At 34.2% G+C, this 19007-nt stretch overlaps 1 pseudogene; it reads right to left on the bottom strand.

Annotated features, from left to right (window-relative positions):
* Positions 1 to 718: 718 nt before the first annotated feature.
* On the bottom strand, positions 719 to 17590 carry LOC138333708 (uncharacterized; annotated as a pseudogene).
* Between the last annotated feature and the right edge of the window lie 1417 nt (positions 17591 to 19007).

Genomic DNA, 19007 nt, shown 5'->3' with positions numbered 1-19007 from the left:
AAATACATTCTTGACACAGTATATATGATTGTGGTGTATCCGAAATTGCTATGGTTACTATCCTAAACATGCATACATTGCGAAGTTTTGCATTTAGAGTTCATAGGATGCATCCTTTTTGCTTTTGATTCCCATCTCTTGTTTCTTGTATAAAAAAGATCATAAAATAGGTAGAAAAGGAAGTGCAATGCCAAATTGCATATTTTAGATGGCAACTAAAAATCACATTACAAATGAATCATGAATGTACCTAATAATACAACAACGTTATTTCTTAAAACATAGTTGAAACATCGATGAGTTTGTAATTTCACTGTCGTTGTCCATAATTGCTCTTATATTAAAATGAATTATTATTATTTACATGTTATTTTCAAATTCGGTCCATGTCTTCGACCGTACAACCGAATATCTTTGTATCGATATAGGCCATGGCCTAGGAGGGTCCCTTATGCACCCCCCCAAACCTCCGAACCGATTTTTGTTCTGAACCTTTATGACCCACTGATGGCTGTCATCTCGAATTTCAGTAAACTATGAAAATAGTCATAACATTGACATTTTTTCAACCGAAGTAGACAAATGAGGCATCACAATGAACACAATAGAACAGCAAATACATACCAGGAACAAATAATCCAATACATGTAGTGATTACTACGCATGAAATGCAAGAAAATAGGATTTTAAGCCCAAAAATGGTATTTTTTTTAGCATATTTTTTTTTTTTTTTTTTTTTTATTTTACGCAGCAAAAAAGTTTCAAGCTATTATTTCTAATCAGTTATTTAACCGCTTATTAATCAGTAAAAGAACAACAACAACAACAAAATGTTTACATTGTATAAGTTCCGGTTATGACGTCATCAAAATGACCGCCATCTCGAATTTCACTGAAAACTGGGGGGGGGAGTATGGGGGTTAGAGCCAAAATTTATACAAATTATGTTCCTCTTCCCCCAAGGATGTTTGTGGTTAAATTTGGTTTCATTTCATGTAGAACTCTAGGACAAGTAGCGATTTATATGATTTACCTCTATTTCCCCTATTGGGCCCGACCCTCCTACCCCCGGGGGGTTAGAGCCAAAACTTATAAAGTTCTGTTCCCCTTTCCCTAAGGATGTTTCTGGCCAAATTTGGTTACAATTCTTGCAGAACTCCAGAACAAGTAGTGATTTATAGGATTTACCTCTATTTCCCCTATTGAACCCCGCCCATATTGCCCTCGGTGGATCAGAGTCAGAGCATTTTGATACCTCATTTGTCTTCTTCGGTTGAAAAAAATGACAATATTATGACTATTTTTCAATTTCCAGTGAAATTCGAGATGGCGGCCATCTTAATGTCGCCATGACCGGAAGTTCATCCCAACTTTTAAAATCATGTTAACATTTTGATTTGCAATCAGTTGGTCATAAGGGTTCAGAAAAAAAAATATTGGTTCGAATGTTTTTGGTGGTGCATGTGGGACCCTCTTAGCCCATGGCCTAATAGCTCCAAATGCAAGCTACAGTAGCAATGTTATTGATCCTTCGAATGATTTAAGACGCCCCTAACTAAAATTCTTAACCATATTATATTTAATTGGGACATGCCTTAAAAAGTCGCGTGCATTATAGGATATCACATCTAAAACATCTGGCCTGGTCTTGACGTGTTTCACAAGACCTCTCCGGAACCTGTGACCAAATCTGCGCTGTCGTGTACCAGTCAATTCGACATGTCTCCATCGCAGTCAACAATCTGCCAATAGTTGCACTCGCCTTAAACTCGTCTACCCAACATTGAAGGAGGGCACACATTCTCTCCTGAAATGTGGTTGGTTGACCAATCTCCTGCTGCTCTATGATTGGAGGAGACAACCCGAGCTCGAGACAGAGATTGAAGAATGTGTTACCAATATTTGGAACAATTCTCTTGATTTCTTCATCAGAGGGAGCTCTTTTCCAGACGTCGATAGGGACAGCATCTGCAACGGGATCAAAATGAGCTTTTTGTTCATAAATGTAGAAGAATATTTAGGCATTGATGTCACTATTTTTTTTTTAATTTTATCGGTGTATGAAAACAAAATTGTTTGCAAACTGTGCGAATCCGCGTAAAAGTTTGCAAACAATTTTTTTTCATAACCCTATAAAATTAAAAAATAGTGACATCAATACTTATAATTAATTTTATACTCTATTGATGACATGAAGTATGTTTAAATGTAACATTAAAGTGGTTTTTCACGGGATTCTTTTTCCGAATCAATACGCAACGTCAATGGCTCTATTGTGACGTCACGATAACGTCAGGGTTTCGCGCCATTCTCGGATTTTTTTTCATAGTGGTATGCAAAAAAATGTTGGCCAATCAGAAAGCCAGATTTAGTATGAAAACAAAGAAAAATTAATTATTTAAATTTAAAAAAAATACCTTTGTCGTATGCCTTTTGTATGAAGGTATAACTCATTACTGCCTTCAAATACAAACTAAATTATAACACGTTAGTATTTGTTGAAAGCATTCTCTTTGCCGGCATTTTTTTTTTGGAATATATATCACACAATACTTTGCATTTGTAACCATGATATACACATATTTAAAGGAATAATAAAACTGTTGCATTGTCTTTAGTTGCTGTTGTTGAACCCTATTTGTGAACGCCGAAAGTTTCATGTGTAATTTTACTAAAAATATGAAAAAAAATAATGACATAATAGTACTTTAATCAAATGAATGCTGATGTAATTCGAAGAAAAATGTTGTTTTTAAGTAGCTACAGAGGCATTGTTGATGATATATAGATCGGTTAAGCTTACTAGCCATTCCTTCACAGCTCAGCCAACCAGTCACTGATGATGACAGGTGGCTGATACTGTTATGATTTTGTATACACACACGTTCTAAACAGTCTCTCCCCCATAAAAATACAGATAAACTAGATTGACCCGGTCAAAGTTACTGGTTGTGGCCGTCCAATCATGGAAGGAGGTGTCAAGGGTATATCTTAATTGTTGCGGCAATACATTCGATACAGTAGTATAGTACTTTAATCGTTCACAGATAGTGTTCAACGTCAATAAAGTATATATAACATCTGATATATGACGCTATTCTGTATTGTTTTAAAGTACATTGGCCATGTATTCATATTTTTTGGAAATGTCTGTGTAAGAAGTTAATAATTGTATTTTAATGGAGTTAATGAATATATGTTTATATTAACCAATGAAAAAATCCCAACAAAACTGAGAGTGTAGTCCGAGCTAAATAGTTCTCGTTTTCCTATGACATCATATAAGCATATCAACTGAGCCTTATTAAGATATTCTTCCTAACTGTGGCATATCCCACGAAATGGCATTGCCCTTGAATATAATTTTACTCATACATTAGCTATGGCAAAAGCCACAATCTTGTCGCAGCTTCAAAATATACATCATATACATGCATTTTGTTGGCCTAACATACAGAATTAGTAATTTTCTAGTTTGTATATCTATCGAGTTTATGTTGAAGTCATCTGTATTCAATGTAGTCAGTATAGAACCTAAAATTGTCGTCTGTGGAATAGTTTTGGTTACGATTCACTGTGGTCGATAGAGGATTTGTTATAAACATCGCGAAGGTCATCAAGCGTTTTGGTGACGTAGATGATAAATATTTCCAAAATAATCAGTTAGTATTGATTCTATCCCTTAACTGAGACGCTAGAAAAAATATAACTAATAATAAGTATTCATCTCACCATGATCAATCAAGTCCTCATCAGTTTCCAAGACTTCATTGATACGATTTGTTGCCATGTCAACAGATGCCATTGCCTTCTTGATATATCAACGAGTGTCTGATTTGGATATGCATTTGTCCACTTTAGGAACATCTTAGTGATAACTGTGATTCCAGCCAGACTCCGTGCTTCAAACTTGGTTTGATCGACCTCTGGTAATGGTAGACCAAGTTCCACAAATAGCCTATCACATTGTGATGCGTCAACCAAACGCGAGAGACGGCCAAGTTCTTGTGGCGTCGGCCGCCGGTTAGGAATGGTAGTATCATTTCCTCTTCCTAAAATGTTTTTGAATATTCCTACAACGTAAGTAATAAGTATGAAAGAGGCTATTTCATTTTATATATTAGACGTTAAGTTGTGGTGACACAATTCACGAAACAATGAAAGGAAAGTGATCCACATTAATCTGGATCAATGTCCGTCATCTTTTTTATAATGAAATACTTACTCAATGTACTCTCATTCTTGTGTGTATTCCCAGATCCCTTTGACTAATAAAAAAAAACAAAATAAATAATTACATCTGTCTTGGAATCTAACTGTATATGTACCACAAACATTTCCTTTTTTGATCAACTTCTGACTGAAATGCTAATCTTGTTATATCATTCTAAATATAGTTTTTTGTGATATCATAAGTCAATTCATTAAGATGGTAAAAATCTGTGAGGACGACTAAGGTATTTCTTGCTGTTTTGTTTAATGTATTAAGTATTTATCTGTGAATGCATAGTTAATGTCTTTACCTTTTTGATGCCCCAGTAAATTGCATCACTCTTTGACAAACTATGTTTTCCGTGACAGTCACCGCCTTTGCATGGTACGCCCCTCTCTGAATTGATTACACCGTACAGATGTACAGGAGTATCGTAAGATCCCACGTAACAGCTACAATGGAGTTGGTGCGTGAACTGGAAGTGCTGCTGATTGCACATTTGCAAGGTTTCTGAAATTATCTGCTCGATAGAAGTGCGCACGTGTCGTCCAGATTCCGAGGGAAGGCTGGATTCGGTGGTACTGAAGACAGTCAAGGCTATCGTGGATCGCTCTGCATGCATGGACACAATCATTCGGCAAAGGTCATTGATTTCGAAACAGCCAAAACCATTGCGGAGACAAATTGCATTGTCTGATGTTGGTTCGCTATCACCAATTGATTCTTCCAAGTTCTTTGTTGGCAGTGATACCGGCTTGTACTTCCTCAGAACAATGGCAAAGATTCGATGGAACACCTCATCAGGCACATAAAACCGGTCGAAAAACCACACACAAAGGTTTTAGATACAGGGCAGTGTAGCTGCTGGAGCCTGATGATTCTGTCTGTGATGTCATCGATGGCCTCTAGCTCCATAAGTTTGCTCGGAATGACGTATGTCTCGGGGCATTGCTGATGCCCCACTTCTGTATCTGACGATATCAACTTAACAACTAGACCAAACTTTTCCATCAGGGCAAAGAGGACTTGCCTAAAGGGAAGGAAAGCTTTGTTCTCTTCCAAACCAAGAAGACCCTCAATCATCGTATGAGTCAATTCTCCCTTTTCTTTGTACAAGTCCAAGTCTCGAGTCAGCCGGAGGTCAGCAGAGGGAAGAAATTCATTGGGCGTTATATAGATTTTAAAGAAATCTGACAGCCACTTTGGATCGCAGATAACGAAATCAAACTCACGGAAGTAAATCACCGATCTTGTGCAGTGGAGATACCTGGAAAGTTTGATTTATTAAATTACAATATCCGTAATATCAAATTACAATATCCGTAATGTTAAAGTTAGCTACGAAACAAACAATACTGACAAGCAAAAACAGATAATAACACAGACATAAGCAATATAGATTGTATACAAATACTTTCGGATAAATTGCATATTGTATGCTATTTTAAACATTACATTATTTTTTATTGCTGAGGTGATTTTACAGATTAAAGGTCAATGAGTGAAATTTGAAACTTACATTGTTTACATTGTTTAAGTCATTAGAAATTAAATATATCAATAAAATTGTATTTATTGCAGTTTAAGCGATATATATCGTTTGGAACATACATCCAGACAATTCAGAAATACGTCACAATGATTTATTTAATCATTTTAACTTTAATAACGTTTTTGTTCGATGAACTGTTTTGAAGATGAGTATCATTTTCATTAATTTCTCAGTTTTACCAAACTGCAAGACTAAATTGTTAAAGCTTTACACATAATTGGAGTAGGCCGTTAGTCTGTAAACACAATTTTTTCAGCATTCAGAATTATAATAAATGATCTCATGAGTAAATTGATAAATATCATATACAAATATGCAGTTACCTAGCGCTGTTCGTTTAAAAAACAATTTACATTTTTGTGACACGCCATGACATATTATTTTTGTATTGTACATACAAAAACTAAAATTTGAACCAATAATGTTGCATGACAATTTTTCAACCATGTCATAGATTGAGATTGATGTTTAGCACATAATTCAGACGAATGAGTATATGGACGATACCAATGATATATATATTTTTTGCATTCGTTTTGTCATTATGTCACCTCATCCTGACTGCTTTGCAATTTTGAATCCCAAAACCATAATTAAAATATAGTATTTATGATATGGTCTTCCTATATTTTATAATTATCTGAACTTCTTCCAAATAAAAAATTTCTTAATCTGAGACACAAATAGACCTGGATACAATGTATAATAAAATTGCTGGTAACCGCTGGACATATTTGTCCGGGTTTGCTAATAACCCTAAGGCAATGGTGTATATTCTTTCTATAACTATATAAACTAAATTCCAAATGTATAAATGTTTGTTATATAACACAAATCCCAAATTAACACAAAATTAAAGGGACAATTCAGTTAAAGTGTACATTAAAATGTGCATATATATCGGAAACAAACAATTTCTTATTAGAATTAGATTAGTTGGTTTTACTATGATAGCTAGAAAATAAAAACCGTAGTGAAATGTATGTGAAATGTTCAAAATCGCTTGCTGTCCGCCATTACACAATGTTGTCGGACGACTTGTATGCCGAAATAAAGAAGTTTTTGTCTAAACCTACTCAAATCGCTGTTTATGTTATTAGGTGCATGTTCTTGTCCAAATATTATTTCACCAACTTATCAGTGTTTACACTTGTATGTATCGCATTGGATTAGCATACGCGACTTTGGATCGGGTATGGGTGGAACAGCATACGTGTAATATCTGATCAATCGTATTGAATTTCGTTGGTATCAATCAAAATACTTACCAATTTCGTGGACTTTGTTAATATTTCTTGTTATATGTTTCATAGGAATATAGAACAATGCATTTATGTCTTGTTTCGCTTCGTGGTTGTGTAACATAATTTTCTCTTTTAACAATACATTTAAGTCTAGTTAAAATTGCCCATATAATGAAAAGATGAAGGGATAATGCCATATATAAGTCACAAGTATGTTCCTTGGATAGAGTTTTGCAATCGGTTGTGGATACTTACTCCAAAGCAATCTTGACTTCATCTTTATCCGCCAAAGGAGCAATCGATGATTTGTTCATTTCTATCACCTCTGCCAATGTGAGTATCTTCGTTCCCTCTTCTCTTTTCTTGAATATGTCCAGCTCTAACTTTAACCATTTCGTGGGCAGTGGTCTCTCCCACTGATCTTGGTGTACTGCTGACTGTATTATTAAGTCTCGAATTTTATCTAGGTCGGCTTCATTATTACCGAGGCTGTTATCGACTGTGCAGAAGTTTACAAAATGGAGATCCGAAAGTTCTGGAAACTTGGAGATGCTCCGTTGTATTACCTCTATCTGCTTGTGGTAGTCCTATTAAATTATTAATAAATCATCAATCAACTTTCAGCTTATAAATTCCTACCAAAATATACCGACATCGATGCTTGTCTTGTGATTTCACAAGTATCTTTAATTACAAACAAAAGTGAATTTTTTAAAGTCGTGTGTTCAAAGCTCTCTACTCATTTTCTTTATTAATGTATCTCTTTAATGACGAATACATAAATAAATAATTTAATGGAAGGAAAAATAAATGAATGAATATAGAAAAGAAAATGAGACACATTTGATGATGATATTATAAATAGGGGCTTTAATCATTGGCAGATCAGGAAGACGAACTCCTGGTAATTTCTTAGCTCAACCGGATCACAATAAGCCTTTTTTATAAAAAAATACCTTTGCTGTTTTCTTCAGTTCATCAAGAAATGTGCCAACAAAAATGATCGGCGGAGCATGGATCTTCAATTTTCGAGCATTTAATTCAACCGAGGAAAATGTTCCAATTAGGCGAATCCATCTCTTCAGTCGATCTGTAAAGAAATCATAATCAAATTTCGTTAATTTTAGCTAATTGTTACAAGTGCTCATAGCTTGAGGAAATAATTATTTACTGACATATATATTCAATCTATCCACACATATCATGATTTAATCTGCTTACTTCAAACACAATTTATCAATATCTAAAGCAAGGTGTCAGTTGTCAAAAATAACAATTTTTTGGCTTTGGGGATTTTTTGGCTTTGAAGAGAACGAAAGTTTTGCCTTTTTGTCCAAACGTGTACGATGTGAATGGGTACAGGAAAAAAAAGTCGGTGAGGCCACGAAGTATTTTTCAGAAAATTATACATTCACTCAGATAAGATATAACAAAATGATCTTATTTTGACCGCAAACTTTCAGTTTGCCAAAAACGGGTATGCCTTTTAATGATATCTTATTGTTTTTAGCATAAAATTATTTAATTAAATAAATAATAAAATAATTAAATAATTAAATGAAGTAAAATGAAGGACCGGCAGGTATTTTAACGGAAATTTGGTAATGATATGAGAGAAAAAGACTTTTTCATTATATACACATGGAGGATAGGGGATATTCCGCCCTCGGGATCAGAAAATGAGGTAAACCCCTCGGCAAGCTTCGGGTTTTACCACATTTTCTGACCCCTCAGGTGGAATACCCATATCCTCCATGTGTACATATGAAAGAGTCTTATAAACTTTGAGTGGCAATAATTCAAAAACGAAAACGCAGACGAATGCTTTTTCATCCATTTTCTTTTATGGTATGAACTCTTTTAATATATATATATTAACTTATCATATATATATATATTTAAATTTTTAAAAAGACGATGTGCATCAGTAGATATTAAGAACAAAATATATCAACACAGCATTCCTTTTCGCTAACGTGTTCAGGCCTTTCAGGCCATCTTCAGGCGATTGTTATTTACTTTAGCTTAGTTACAAGATGACGTCATAGTAAATGATGACGTCATAACAGACAATACTGTTGTGGGACCTGCAATTACATCCACGAAGGGACCAATCCTCTTTTAAAGACTGGGAAAAAGTAACGCCTAATAATTATTTGAGTTGCAAAAGCAAAAGCAAAAACCTTATCTACGTGATTGTATGTCCCACTTGTAAAGAATTCTACATAGGACAAACAGGAAATGCACTGAATGAGAGAGTCCGAGTTCATAAGCAGCAAATACGCTCCCAGAAACTCGGAAAATCTCACTCGGTGCACACCTCGACACATGTGGTAAAGGCTATTTTACTATATTCCCATTTTACATGATGGGAGATGCTGGGATTATAAACAGACTCTGCAAAGAAATATGTTTGTGAAATTATTTAAACCATTGTTGAATGGTCATTGATATGTTCATTATTGATTAGTTACAATAATTTAATAATATAGTGATACCTGTACCTATATTTACTGACAATACCGTTACCTCCCCTGCGAGTATTGTCTATTATGACGTCATCATTTACTATGGCGTCATCTTGTATCTAAGCTAAAGTAAATAAACAATCGCCTGAAGATGGCCTGAAAGGCCTGAAAACGTTAGCGAAAAGGAATGCCGTGTTGATATATTTTTATTCATAATATATATATATATATATGAGAAAAAAACGTTTCAATACCAGAAAATATTGACTTCTTGTTGTACATGTTTTAGCTATGTAGGATAAGTTAAGAATGCAAAGTGGCTATAGGTATATGTATAGTGAATATTCAAGTACGATGGTCCATATCATCCGACATGGCAACTGCTTTGTTAAACTGTAGTTGTACAGACATTTGTGGTAATTGTCATGGCAACTGCTTTAGTAAAAAGCACTTGCCAATATGCTTTGTCATTTTACTCCTTTGGCAACTACTTAACTAAAGTAACTGTTTTGTCATTCTTACGCGTGGCCCATATCAGCCGTGTTAGCGAATGTCTGGCTTTTGATACAATGAACATTTTGCGCCGATATCTATCCGAGTTTGGCGTTGTACACGTGTACTGATTAAATGATTGAAACCAAAACGATATTTTACGACGCTTTTTTATGGAAGAATCATTGGTAGGTGACGCAATATGTGGTTAATGTTGACGTTTGAATGAAAATAGGCTTTCAGTGAAGTAACTCAATATACGTTAAATCAGATTTAATACTAAATGTTTATTCATCTTAAATAATATCAGGTATTATGTGAAGATTTGAGATTTCCCTAAGAAGGGGCATATAATGAGAGATTATAGGTAAGTTGAATGCCTGCGTTAAATTATAGCTTCCCTCCTAGACTAGCTACCAGTCCCCAGTATATTGAGAGAAAAAAATCACTGAAATTTGGCTCGATTTTTTTTGTATCTACTTCCACAGGGATCTGATAATTAGTTACAGATTATAAAAACGGTTACTACCGTTTGGAAAGAGCGATAATTTTCCTTTCAAAAGCATCCTATACATCTATACAAAGTGCCGTCATTAAGACGATACAAGCCCCATTATGACAAACATCTTGAAGCCATCTAATTAAAAATACATACTGGTTTCGTGGCTGATATAATAGGCATGAGCGAGGCTTCGGCTGCAATCTCATTGGCCGGCTATAAAAAGTCTCTCTTCTCGGGACATTATACATCTATATATGGAGTTCGCCGTTACTATTCAAACACATACATCTGTGGACTTTTTATAGCTTTTTGTAGCTTTTTTATAACTTTTTAAATCTGGAGTCTAAGGCTTTCCACCCTTCTCGTAGTATCGTTTTTAATCTAGACCTCTTAAACGTCTAAAAATGGTCTTAGGGTACTCTGGTGGGCCCATGATTATATCATCTGTAACTATTTTCAGATCCCTGTGTCTACTACATGTCTGATTAAGTTTCAAACTAAGGAAATATAATATAGCTATCATTTTGTTGTCCCCCTCCTAGGGCTGTAACCTCTCCCCATCATTTTCCGTAACTAACAGAACAATAACTTGTTACCATCTATGGCTATGTTATTTGTATCTAACTGTAATCGCCTTTGTCTTGGTAAAGTGTCGTAAAATATCGTTTTGGTTTCAAAGGTCATTTAATCAGCACACCTGTACGGCGTCAAACTCGGCTTGATATCGGTGTGGAATGTTAATTGTCTCAAAAGCCAGACACTCGCCAATACGGCTGATATGGGCCACGCCTAAGGATGGCAAACAGTTACTCTAGTAAAGCAGTTGCCATACAAGTAAAACGACAAAACACTTTGGCAAGTGCTTTTTACTAAAACAGTTGCCATGACAATCACCTCAAATGTGTGTACAATTACAGTTTAGTAAAGCAGTTGCCATGTCGGCTGATATGGGCCATCGTAATTCAAGTAATCTAAAGTTATAACAAAACCTTTTACAGCTACCATTCAATTTTGCCCACGAACCAATTTTACAAAACCTAGGTGCATTTTGTAGTACTATGACAGAGAACTTGTAAGATACCTTTTAACATTTCAAAAGGCTCCAGTGGCCTGTATTAGGGTTGATTTAATGTTTCCACCTCGAGGTGTACACCAGGGTTTCTTTTGTGGTCCAAAATTATATCAATGTATATTTAATCTCGTAAACGACATCATATTTTGAAAAGTATGTCTACACATTTTGACTGAATATGTGTGGCTTAAGATTTTAAATATTGTTTTTACAGTCTTAAAACAAAAAATGGCCAGATTGGGAGGCCTATTTTAAGCAATATTAAATTTTCACCGAAGTGGTACACCCACTTCTGGTTCTTGTGCACCAAAAATATTTTGTAAATATTTGGATTATAATGTCAAAAAAAGAGAATTTAAGAAAAATCTGAAACCTGTAAAGTTTTCATCTAAAGACAAAACTGTTGGAATGTCTTTTTTTAGAAACATTAAGCAAATACTACAATTTTGCTCCCAAATTAAAATTTACTAAGAAAACTTTTTTTTTTTTCATATTTTCAAACATATTCATCACTGAAGTTCCATCTATTGCTCAAAACAATTTGTATTGATAGGTATAGTGAAATAGCAGTGTGTGGGTGCCTCAATCAAATCAGAATTTTTAATTTTTTCGAATTTTCATTAAAATGACTTCCCCACTTCCGGTTATTGTATAGCTACACATTTTTGTATTTGCAAATTACACAATAGTAAGTGATCATAGTGAAAATTTTGAAAATATCGGAAACCGGGAAGTTTGCAATTTACAGGTAAAAAAATTGGATTTGATCAATTTCTACAAATTATCAATATGGTATAAGACACAAGTCTGTTCACTTAATAATACATAAAAAAAACAGAATAATCAACTTGTAAATAGATTATCTTTTTGTTATTAATATTTTGATTAATTTAGGAAAATGTAAGACTAGGATTTATGAAAAATGATATAAGTGTTATGCATTTACCATAATCTTTATGTGTCTGTATATTTGGATACAGATTCTTAGACATGTTGATCGTTTAATATTCATTTATCTTCATAAAATGGTTATTTCATGCAATTGACATACATTCTTGATAAGATTATATTAGTCTTGTGGTTATATAAATGGTTGATTCAACATTTCATTTTGAAATAAAATTCAATTAAGCATAACATTAAACATTTGATTTTAAATCGACTATATCATTAGAAAGCAAACTTTGTATACCAGTACGAACTAATGAATATTTAGAAAATTTCATTTTCTTTTCATCAGAAAGATATTATAATAAACCGATGCAGACGAATAAACAAAAATATTACAATTTCTTGCATGCATCTAAAAAAACAGTTAATAAAAAACCCTGGGGACCATTGTAATAGTTTTCGTAATATGCGGAATTCTTACTAAGTGGGTCTTAATATGCACAACAAACATATAAGAGAAACAAAGAGAGACTTTGGATAGGGATACATAATTGTTTTATTAAGGAATGAATTTTATTGTTTGTTGTTTACTAGTGTGTAAACTGCATTTTTGTAAAGATAATTTAAGTGATGCGCCTTAGCTAGTCATGCTGAAATATCTGTGCAAAACATGTAGTTTACACACCAGTAAACTACAAAAAATAACAATCATTCCTTATATTTACATTTCGACCGACCAATTTATTACAAATTAAGTGTTCAAATAAGATACAACTCTGCTTTTTCAATGTTATACGATTGTTGGAACAGCCGATGAATTGATGGAATCCAGGAACAGATGGCTTCAATTTGGCGGGAAATGTTGTCTAATTCAGAGAGCATACAAAATATAGTTCCAGATTAACTTTATCTTTTTTTCATCCCATTTATACCATATTTGTTAGATATTTTATTTGCTGCTATACAATTAAAAATTTACATTACATTCATACATGCAGTATATTAAAGATTTGTCATACAGATACAATATGTCTTACCGGAAGCGCATTCATATTACTTGCGGATGTCCGTGTTCCGGTGTGTATATTTTTGAGCGGCACCCACTGCGTTGACGCAAGTGTAAACGATTTCGAAGTTGGTAAGGTTATATAGTAAAGAGAAAACGGAAATTAACATATCTGAAAATCTTCATTACCTGTGGTGTATCTACTGTATAGGAATAATTGAAATACAAACTTTTTGTATATCGAAACATATTACGCGGGTTTTTTTTGTATTAACCGATATACTAAACGGGTAATACAAGAATATTGAATGCAACTAACATGTGTATATGTTAAAACATTAAATGTTATGGTATATTAATGTAATGCATGCAATTTTCTGTAAAATTTCATTTTGTCTATATTGACCAAAAATAAATACCAAAAAAAGATACATCTATTCCAGTTGATTATTCTGTTTCTATGTGAAAGGAATAGTGCCATATACGTACTATATATGTACTATATTGATGATTTGTAGATATTGACCTTATACAAAAGTTTTGACCTTGAAATGACAAATTTCCCAGTTTCCGATATTTCCACAATTTCCACAAAGGTCCCCTACTATTGTGTAGTTTGCAAATACAAAAATGTGTAGGTGTACAATAACCGGAAATGGGGAACATAATTTTTAGAAGTAAGATCGTAATACAATTCCCTTACATTTTCTGATTGAGGCACCCATACGCTTCTATTTCACTATATCTATCAATTCAAATTGTTTTCAACATTAGATGAAACTTCAGTGAAGTAGTCATAAATATGTTTGAAAATTCTTAATAAATTATAAATTGCGAGCAAAGTTGTAGTTTTTGCTTAAATTATCTATAAGTAGACCTTCAAACAGTTTTATCTTCAGACTACAACTTAACCGGTGTCAGTTTTTTCTTAAACATTAACAATCTTTTGTTGACATTGTTGTCCAAATATTTATGAAACATTTTTGGTGTACAAGAACTGAAAGTGGGAGTACCACTTCAGTGAAAATTTGCTATTGCTAAAATATTTGTTTTCTAAAAAAAAAAATCCAAACACTTAATACCCAAACCATGTTATGCATCTAAAGGCCGCCAAGGTTGGGGCCTCGAGGTCAGCCTTCAAAGATATAAACAAATGTGTTCCCACACAGGAGGGCTCTCATTCACCACACCACTTACATACGTGTAATAAATGACGCATCACATTAATACCATAAACATAGACATTTATCACAAAAACAACATCACTTTCACTAAATCTTTCATTGTCTATTTATAATTAACGGATTGACAAACAAATTAAAATTTAACACCTGTACTAAAATAACGAATCAGCAAATTAATGTAGTCTATGTAAAAATCCTCTAATGTTTATCATCATATATACAGTATGCATATATTTGTAGAAGATAAACATATTATTTCTGTTTGATACATTAAAGTATTTGTTGGATGTCATGCAATGTTAACCAAATCCCTGTATGTTGTTTTGTCTTTGGGCAATTGTTTTATGTATGTACTTTTATGTGAATTTTAAGTAGGTATGTTTTCAATGCGGTTATGCTTATTTTTTTCTTCTTTCTTGACATAAAAATTATATAGTATTTTGAGTAAGGTATAATCAAAATGATTGGAATAAAGTTTTTATTTTCTACATTTGCAAAACCAAATAATCCCTTTTTATGTCTAAATTCAAAGTTGCATGTGTTGTACCCATTGTGTGATATTATCCCATATTGGTTTAACTTTTAGGCAATTCCAAAGCATACTTTCAATTGTCAATATCTCATTACAATGGTTGCATGTGTCCTTTGGTAGTTTTTTTTATCATTTTTAAGTATGAATTTGTTGGAAGAATTTTGTTTTGTAATTTCTTTTTTTTATAATCTGTATAGTTTTGGTCAAAAAATGGAACCCTGGTGTACACCTCGGGAGGGCAACATTATATCAATCCTAGTACAGGCCCCTGGGGCCTTTGATTTTTTAAAGCTATCTTACGGGTTCTCTGTAATTATACTACAAAATACACAGGTGTTTTGTTAAATGGGTTCGTGGGCAACAATTCCGTGGTAGCTTTAACAGGTCCAAGAAAAAATAAAGAGTCTACCAGTCTCCAATTTGTCTTTCAGGAAATCGGTGAGTCTGAAGACCAGAAGATAGACGCCATGTGACGACACAAATACACTATGTGACGCCTGGAAAGCTGAGTGTCCTCCCATATCCCACAGAGATAAATAAGCGCTATCAGGGTTTGCCGATTCTGAAGCGGATAATACTGCTTTTGTCTCATCTACATGCCGTTTATAGTCACGTGGTCTGGACGATGAGCCATAACGTATAACTGTAACATACATTATATAAAACACCATGTTTCCAATTAGTCCGTAAACTTAGTCAGGAAACAAGAAAACAACATACCAATCTAACTGTGGATTTTTAGATTAATATTTATATTAAAGAAATAACACTAAACACATTGACCGGTATGGGCTAATTGTGACTAACTGTAGTTCGTGAATGTTCCCGTCAGTGCTGTCCTAATAATCATTAACCATGCATCACAAGTCAATAAGGGATAAAAATGAATGGATAGTCTAAGAGTGTAATACGGATTTCGGCCAAAACACAAAACGCTGTTATTATTTCAGTAATACGTTATCATGATTTTAGAATTCATTGTATTTTATTATGCATATATTTCATTTTATCCTGCAACTGCCCCACATACTGACGGATAACTACTGCCGGATAAACTTGTGCTTTATCCGTCAATACGAAATGCTTTATCTGTCAATACGATCACGTGAAATTTGTTCCACATCTGAAGGAAATTTTCTAACTTGACCCCGAACTTTAACCGTACGGTGAATGAAACGTCATTCAGTCCCGCTAAAAATGACGTCACATTCACCGGAATGACGTCCAATTTTTACCATAGTAAAAAATCTCGTATTGCGGTGTCGTCCTTTTCTTGGCTCATGATAAAGGTATGTACTGTAAAGTAACTCTTTGATGGGTGATTATTGTGTTTTCAGTATTTTTACATTGTTTCAGGGATATTACACACTGAATAAAAATACTAGTACTGGTTGCGAATGCGCTTATATATTCCCCACGGCATTAAAAAGGAGCATACTATCATTCGGTTTAGTGAATTGATCTTTTCCTGCGCATCAAAGAAGCGTCTCGAAACCAATAAATAACTGGCAATTAGCTTTCGTTTTGAATGCCAATAATGGTTGCAGGATAAACAGTATACATGGTTAGTATCTTACAATACAAGTGATTTTTTGGAAAGCCGAGATGACGAGGCTTTGCCGAGTCATCTCGGCTTTCATAAGTCTCGCACCAAAATAAACCCTTTATTGTAAGATAAAAACCATGTATTCTCTATATATCAAATTAATTTGTATATACAAACAAATTTATACCATATAAACATCTTGTAAGTGTAATGTGACATCATCCGAATGCGTCTGTCAATTTGAACAAATTATAGCAATGTATAAAATGGAAACCACTAACCCACATGTGTAGACGTATTCACATCCTAAAATTATGGAAACGTATTATGGAAATGAAATGTACTAGATTATTTCTGTAAAACCAATTTCCATGATGTAATACATTTGTGTTTTTAGTGATAAGAAGAACGTATTTCAGTTTGAGCTTTGACCTCACCGCATGGTCATCAAAATTGACAACATCATTTTTCCGAAAGAGAATGACCTACTGAACATTTTGGTATATGGTGTCAAACTTTATCAAGAAGTGCCCAAGGAACCTCCAAAACCCGACATAAGCCATCGGACTAATAGGTATTATATGCAGCAAAAATGAGCCCCCTACGCAAACTTTTCACAACGACAAACTTGTATCAATAACATGATCAAAAGAGGTGTTAATCTCACATGCAACTACATAACAGATCGACATTACCTATTTGCTGCCGATATCTCACTGTTGCTCCCAATCGGTTTTGCATCACGTTAGTTGGTAACTGGTCATCATCATGGTCCCATATTTTATCTTTCAGATCGATAGTGAACCAGGAAGGATGAATGCTGACTCCGACAGTCGGTTGTCTTGCATTGATGTCAACATATTCATTTTTGAGGCGACGACACAGTGTAGTTTTACCTGCGCCGTCACGACCAGTAAGAACGACACGTATGTGTCGATAACGTTCTGTGTGTCCTTTAAACAGTCCCAAATATTGATGGAAGTCGCCTGCAAAAGGAATTTATGTAATGTAATCGATAAATCAAACTGTAAGCAAATTAGTAACTTATAACTTATTTCAGACGACGGCAACCCAATGATATTCCATTATGTTTCCATGGTAACCGCTTTTGGGGCATGTGGTGTGTCAGATCGCATTTATCCAGCTGCTATGCCAAAGAACTAAATTTGAAAATTAGTGATACAAAACTGTGTATGTATAGTGACCTGGTTACAATAAAATCAACATTTTGGCAATGCATGTACATCTGCATGGGGTTCCCAATATTGCTGCCAAGTACCATTGAAATTGCTGTAATAGTTTTTCCAGAATATTCCTTTACTCCGCTAATGATAATAGACTATCTATAAGTTTCGTAGTCTTTCCTCGCCTAGCCTTGCCGTACGACCACGTCATAAATTTTGTAAGACACACGTATAATAGCACTTATGCAATGCGACATGTAATAATGACGTCATTGACGAAAATGTCTTAAACGAGCCTAATTTCATCACCCTTATACTTATAAATGAAATAGAATGTTTTGTCTATATTTTCAGATGAAGTACTAGATGAAGTTATGCGATACAATGAATTTGCACCACGGCGGAAACGCTCTGCCTTCCTTTCGATCGTACTGCTGATCGCCACGTTCCTTTAAAGTAACCGTGAAGAAAGTAAAAGTAACGTTTTGTTTGTGGTTTTAGTTGAAATCCCTCCCCGTGCATTTTGATTGGTAGTTTAACTGGAGTCGGTGAAGGTGTCCGACAGCAGCAGAGCCACGTATATATTCTTTAATAAAACAAATTGACACACAATCAGATATACTTGAATACTACATTGAATTTTCTGCTCACAACCATCTTTACTGTATTTTCTGCATTGAAAAAAGTTGTGTGTTGTTAAGTCAAATAACATCCATACGAACACTGACCACATGCTTACCAGACATTCCTGTACATGTACAGAAGCTACATGTGTACATGTATACCATAGACTCCGATCATCAATATATCAGGAATGCATCCTTCAAAAACAGGGGACCAAAACGCTGGGCCATATTATATGTCCATTTTGTAATTGGTTGTGCTGGACACGAGCCTCACATATTTTTATATTTGTAAAAATGAGTTAATGCTAGCTTTGCGACAAACTTTCATATCGAAATATTACTGTATAAATCCATTTTTTTATTTTTCACACAAAAAAGATAGGGATATACCTTCTACGTAATTCTCAATTACCTCCGTAAATAATTTTTGGTTTGACTTATTAAAATTCTCAGTTAAATGTGCATTGCACGTAACATGCATGCCAATGTATGCAC

This window comes from Argopecten irradians, chromosome 10 (assembly GCF_041381155.1).
Source record: "Argopecten irradians isolate NY chromosome 10, Ai_NY, whole genome shotgun sequence".
NCBI classification, from domain to species: Eukaryota; Metazoa; Mollusca; class Bivalvia; order Pectinida; family Pectinidae; genus Argopecten; species Argopecten irradians.
This window is presented reverse-complemented; position numbering and strand designations above follow the sequence as displayed.